Source organism: Mesocricetus auratus, unplaced genomic scaffold (genome assembly GCF_017639785.1).
Source record: "Mesocricetus auratus isolate SY011 unplaced genomic scaffold, BCM_Maur_2.0 Super-Scaffold_100691, whole genome shotgun sequence".
Taxonomy (NCBI): domain Eukaryota; kingdom Metazoa; phylum Chordata; class Mammalia; order Rodentia; family Cricetidae; genus Mesocricetus; species Mesocricetus auratus.
Window position 1 is genome coordinate 50,777,753 of NW_024429267.1, and position 6,083 is coordinate 50,783,835.

At 49.3% G+C, this 6,083-nt stretch overlaps 1 long non-coding RNA gene across 1 annotated transcript in view; it reads right to left on the reverse strand.

The window, feature by feature from the left end:
- LOC106021533 overlaps positions 1-5,325 on the reverse strand; it is a 44,426-nt gene extending 39,101 nt beyond the window's left edge. Inside the window, exons 1-2 of the long non-coding RNA XR_001196781.3 lie at positions 5,280-5,325; positions 1,029-1,113 (exon numbers count right to left, since the gene is read on the reverse strand). This is a non-coding gene — a long non-coding RNA (uncharacterized LOC106021533). The remainder of the gene's footprint in view (positions 1-1,028; positions 1,114-5,279) is intronic.
- Between the last annotated feature and the right edge of the window lie 758 nt (positions 5,326-6,083).

The following is a 6,083-nucleotide window of genomic DNA, read 5'->3' on the forward strand; positions in this document are numbered from 1 at the left end:
GTGCCACTGAGGGCAGCTGTTGATCTGTCCTGCTGAGGAAGCACTGTTTTATCAACAGCTGGTCTACACTGCTTCCATCACCAGTTGGCATTTGGGTTAATGAAGTCTGGTGACAAGCATCAATTTCCTTAGTCCAGCCCTTGTCTTGTTAATAACATCTCATCAGAAGCCATAATGTAAGACCTCCATCTGAAAAAATCCCTTTGGAGGGATTTTTCGTTATCCCTGAAAGTCACTGGTGCCTCCTGTCCCTGTGGAAGTACCCTGAAGAGGGGAATTACGTGGGCACCACTGTCTGCTGTCTCTGACTTCTTGGCTTCTGCTTTCCCAGCTCAATATAGACTCACCTGTCCTCAGTACTCAGAGGCATTTCAAACCTTCTGCGCTCCCTTAAAATAATGAAAAAGTCCTTCTTAACAGATGACTTGATTCCGCTGACTGCAATTTAAACAGACACCACCTTCTCTCCAACTGATGGACAGAGGAACCGTGAAACCTAGGAGTCCCATGCAATGGCCCAAACTATTTTCTGACCTTCTGAGCTTTGTTTCCACATCTCCACCTGGATATTGAAGCTGGTGGAGGGGCTTGAGGGCAGAAGCAACCATTATATTAATAAGATTCACGGGGAAATAACGATTCCCTAATTTAGAGCAGAGAGAATGGGAACAACCTTCAAATGTCATCATCGGAGGCAGCACTGAAGTGACTATGTTTCCTGACACAGTTCTGTCAATTAGCTGAGGAGGGCAATTACCACTCCTTTCTCTCTTTTATTTGCAAAGAACCAAAACTTTCCAAGGATGATAAATGACTCCCTGGAAAATTCAATGCTGCTCCTGCTAAATTTGCACTTTTCATATCATAACGATTTGGGTGGACTTTTTTTCTGTTATTTTTCATAATCAATAGGGTTAGCAACTAACACACACATACACACCACGACTCTGTAGAATTCAGAAATTGGGGCCATACAAGAAATCTGGCACACTCGAATCTGTCTAAATGACCAGTGAATGATTACATACCTCAGTCTAATTTGGGTGAGGACGTTGTTAAGCAAATGATGAAGTAAATTTCATTTTCATTGTTTTAAATCCTATTCCTGTTGCCCTAAAAAGAAGGAAAGAAAATATATTCAGATTATGACCTTTGAGAATTCCTGGGCTCATTAATGCTCTCTACAACACAGCACAGAATTAAAGCAAGGACTAAAACTGCAGCGTCCCCAACTGCAGTTAGAACATCATTAATGGCGCATAATTAAGAAGGTGTCCATGTTGGTCCCCTGTCTCGGCTGACAATGGCTCACAAATAGCATTTTAGTCTATTATATAATATAGCCAGCTACCAATGGCCAAACCTGTTAGTTCAAAAAGAGAGCTAATTTTGCTCCAGTGCTAGGACAAGGGACAAAAGGAATGGTAGAGACAGGCTATGGTGCAAATCCTAAACCAGTTTCCAGAAACTTCTGCAGCCTCAGACGCTCCTTGAGCTATGAAAGAGGGAAAAGCAGGGAGAAAACCCAGGCTCACATACTGGCAGGAAGAGTAGAGAAGTCAGAGAGGGACCAAGGGAAGGGAAGGGTCACCATTAACTGTTCTCTGGTGGCACCTGAAGGCCACCACAAAAGACATAGCAAAGGAGACAACTACTTCTAGGCATCAGGGCCTCAGGGTGGTGTCCGCCGAGGAGACACACCCACAAAGGACCCACAAGCAATGTGACTCCGCCGCCTGACTCTGCTTCAGTTACCTGTACAGCACCAAAAGTCACCAGAAACCTAGCGCAAACAACAGTGTGCTCCTCTTTGTCTCTCTGGGTGATCGAGGCTGGGTTCTGCTCCATGTGGTGTAGCCATGGTTACTTAGAGTTAGCACAAAGGTTAGCTGGGGGCTGGCAATTCATGGTGACCTATTGTACTCTTGCTTTTCTTACTGCTGTGACATGAGGACAAGAAGCCAGGCAAGGGAGGAAGGGTTTCTCTTGGCTCATGGTTTGAGAGTACAGCCATGGTGACGGCGAGGGAATAGTTAACAGGGCTGCTTCCTCACACGGGATCTAAGGTTCCAGAATGAATAAGAAGGTGACATGAGCCAGCCCTATTCACACCTGCCTTTAATGCCAGCGTTCAGAAGGCAGAGGCAGGTGGATCTCTGTGAACTCAAGACCAGCCTGGTGAGACACAATGAGTTCCAAACTAACCAGGGTTACATGTCTCAACAAAAACTTAAATAAAATTAAAAGGCATTCAAGTCTCTCACTTCCTGACTACAAATACATTGTGACTAGCCACCTTAGACTCCCAATTCCATAGTTTTCCCCAACATGATGCACTATATTACAAACTGTGAGTCAAAAAGAACCTTTTTCTGGTTTTTTCAAGACAGGGCTTCTCTGTATAGCCCTGGCTGACGTGGAACTGATCTGTAGACTAAGCTGGTCTTGAACTCCCAGAGTCCTGGGATTAAAGGCATAGACCACCACGTCTGACTAAAAAGAAACCTTTCTTAAATTGCTCCTGTCAGATTTTTTTGTTGTCACAACAGCATACACTACCTGCTATCCACCGACAAGTCCTGTCTTCTGCAACCTGGCTACTTCTTACATTTGGGTGGCTCTCGTAATTGGCTGGCCCACCATAACACAGCCAAAATAAGCTTCACAAAACACAAGTCAGATCACACCTTGCCACCCTGCTGTGGTTCCATGTTTAACCCCTTGAGCACCTCATTTCCCTTGGAATAAGAGCAGGATCTCATCGCAGTCATCCACCCCTAGCTCTCAGACTCCCAGCCACCCCTGCCTCCCCCACTTTCTCAGACACCCCACTGTACCTTCCAGCACAAGACCCGTGCACACTCCCCGCCTGCTCAAGGCCAGGCCCACAGTCCAATCCCAAACCCGTGCACACTCCCCGCCTGCCCACAGTCCAATCTCAAACTGTGTGACCTCCCCAGAGCTCTTCATATCCATGGCATGCACGGTGGGAATGCAGAGTCTAGGAACTGGCTTGATTTTTTGCTTGCCCTGCATGGTGTAATATTAACAATAAACACTTCTGATTACTATTAATACGTGCTATTGATACCTCAGTAATCAGCGCCTGCCTGCCTGGAGTTTACTGGTTGGAGAAACTAGAAAAAAAGTATTCACAGCTACACACGGATGATGAGTCCTAAGTAACTGAAGCATAATAAGGGGTAGAGAGTGACCACAAACAGATACTGTTTTTTTTCTTTTTCTATATTCTATTATCATACAACAGTTGCAAGAAATACTAGTATTTGTCGTGACATTTTTGTACACACATATAATAAATGCACTGAGTACACCCAACCCTTTGTGCAGATGTTATCTCTGGTGTCTATCTATGCTGGTCTCTCTCTGAGGATGTGACATTTGGGCGGAGACCTGAGGAAAATGCGGGGACCGGTCGTGGGACCCTCTGAAGGAGAATATTCTAGGCGAGAAGGCAGGGGCATGAACCCTGAGGAGGAAGCACACTGAGCATGCGTGACCAGCCCTGGGGAGGCCAGGCTGAGCTGGGGAAGGAAGCGGAACTTGGCGCCATGGTGTGTGTTCCGTGGAGATGCTGCACAGAGAACCACAAACCGGATGTGTTCACACGCAGGAGAAACGCCGCCCACTAGCGAGGCGTAGGCTGGGTGGGATCCTTCTGCAGGATCCACCTCAGGCTCCTCTCCCATCTCCCTGCTCCTGGGCATGGAGACGCGCCCCGCCTCAGCCTGTGTCCCTGACACCACACGCTCACACTTCCATTGTGTGCACGCCCCTCTGCATCTCCTCTCTTTCTTCCTTCCTCTCTCTCTGAGACGAGGTCCTGATGTGTAGCCCAGGCTAGCCTTGAGCTTGAAATCCGCGTGGATGTCGAGAATGTCAGGGTGATGGGCCTGCATCACCACGTCTGCCTTTGCTCAAAGGACGCCAGTCACGCTGGATGAGGGGCCCCACCCCAGGCCACCATGGCCACACGTACACTTTCACATCCTTCCAAGGAAGGCCACATCCTGAGGCTCGGGGAAGGACAGAAACTTGGGGGAGCCGCAGTTCAAGCCCCCGAAGTGGGGACTTGGGGCTCCGCTTCGCTTGTGCGAGAGCAATGAATAAACGAAGGAGTGATCAGACAAACGCTGGTCTGAGTGGCCGGCAGGCGAAATGAGAGCAGGTGAGCCTTTGCGAGCCTGTGGCTCCCCGTTAGATGCTGCTCTTACCTCTCGATGCTCGCCCTGAACGGATGCTCAAAACGCATTGTTCTTAGCACCTGTCCAGGAAGCATAGAGACATCTCTCGCACTGAAAGAGCAGAAACACTCACAGGCCCCCGGACAGGCAGCCTCCCCACTGTCCCTCCCGCTTCCAAACCCCCTTCTCCCAGCTTCGTAATTAGGCCTGAATTTGGGTCCATCCAACATAATGACAAGTGCCCAGAGAGGACCCATCTTGTCTGCCTGCTCAGCCCTCATTATAAGTCTCAGCTGATGGCCTGCTAAATCCTGACACTGCACATTTATTTTGAGTCGCAAACACCTGTGACCAGAAAAACCAGGCCAGCAGAAAGGCTTGCCTCATCCCCTCCCCCACCCCTCTTCTAGAGGGTAGTTCATCCTCCTGCCACCCCCACAGCCAGAAGCCAAGAAGGCAAGGGTCCCCACCTGAGCACCCAAAAGGCCTTGCTCAGCTTCCCTGGTGGAGCTAGCCCACCATGGGTTAAGGAAATAATTATGGTGGGGCTGGGAGAGTTGGTAAACAGCCTTTGCCTGAGGAGGAAGCAGCTTCCTGAGCCCAGCTGAGAAATACAATTAAGTTGTAATATTTTGTCAGGGCTTTTCCCTCCTCCTCACTGTTTATCAGTGTTAAGAGACAATTTCCACTTGGCAGTTCTCTAGGATGGCGAGTGTGGCTCACAGCGGGCAGGCGAGATTAAACTGCCTGTCACAAGACACTGGCCTTGCATGTGGCTGACACACACTGAACCAATGAGACAAGAGTTCCGGGTCCCAAAGATCTGCTGACTGGAAACCCTGACAACTGGGCACAGAGCAGCGTGGCCTCCTTTGCCGTCTCTGTTACTCAGATGCTTGATTCAGTCCTGCAGGAAGATACAGGGTCCCCTACATGCAGGCAAGCTGTCCCGTGCTCTCCGTAGATGAGGTTCTTATAGAAGGGCCTCTGGCTCCCTCAACCTAGTTAGCTTTCTCTATACTGATAAAACACGGACTAAAACCAGCGTGGGGAGGAAAGATTTGTCCGGCTTACATGTCCCAGTCCATCACTGAGAAAAGTCAGGGCAGGAACTCAGGGAAGGAAGCTGGAGGCAGGAACCGAAGCAGAAGCCGCAGAGGAGTGCCGCTTACTGGCTTGCTCCGCCCACTTTCTTATGTAACGCAGGACCACCTGCCGGGGGAGGAACCACCAACCTAATGGAGGCCATTCCTCAGCTGAGGTTTCCCGTTCTCCGGTGACTCTGTTTGTGCCTAGCTGACAAAAACTAGCCAGCAGAGCCCATTAAGAGCCTTCCCTCCTGGAGGAAACCGACCTATGGACAAGCTGGAGGCAGTACCTAGCACCTGGCTAGAGCTAACCCACTCCTCTGCTCAGCCTCAGAGGACATGGCCATCCATAGGAGGAAAGGCAGTCAGAAGGTTCACGTATAGCCCATCTCAAAATCCCAGCAGCCTTGGGTTGCTCTTCACTTTTCAACACGCTGAGTAACTATAACTATGTCGACTCTCTTTACTGTCCTCAATTTAATTCACGCTAGAGACAGTAGTGCTGGCACACGCCTTTAATGCTAGCACACAGGAAGCTGAGGCAGGGTGTTGGTGAGAGGCCTCAAGAACAACCTACGCTTCGTAGTACATCCCAGGCCACCCATGGCTATGACAGCAAGATTAAGTCTCAAGGAAACAAGAGTACACACATCAAAAGACTTGCACACGAGTGTTCCAGCAGCTCTGTACAAAACAGCCCAAAGCTAGACACACCTGGGATGCCGACTAACAGAAGAAGAGAAGGGGATACTGCAGCCTGCACAACAGAGCAATGCTCCTCAACAAATCA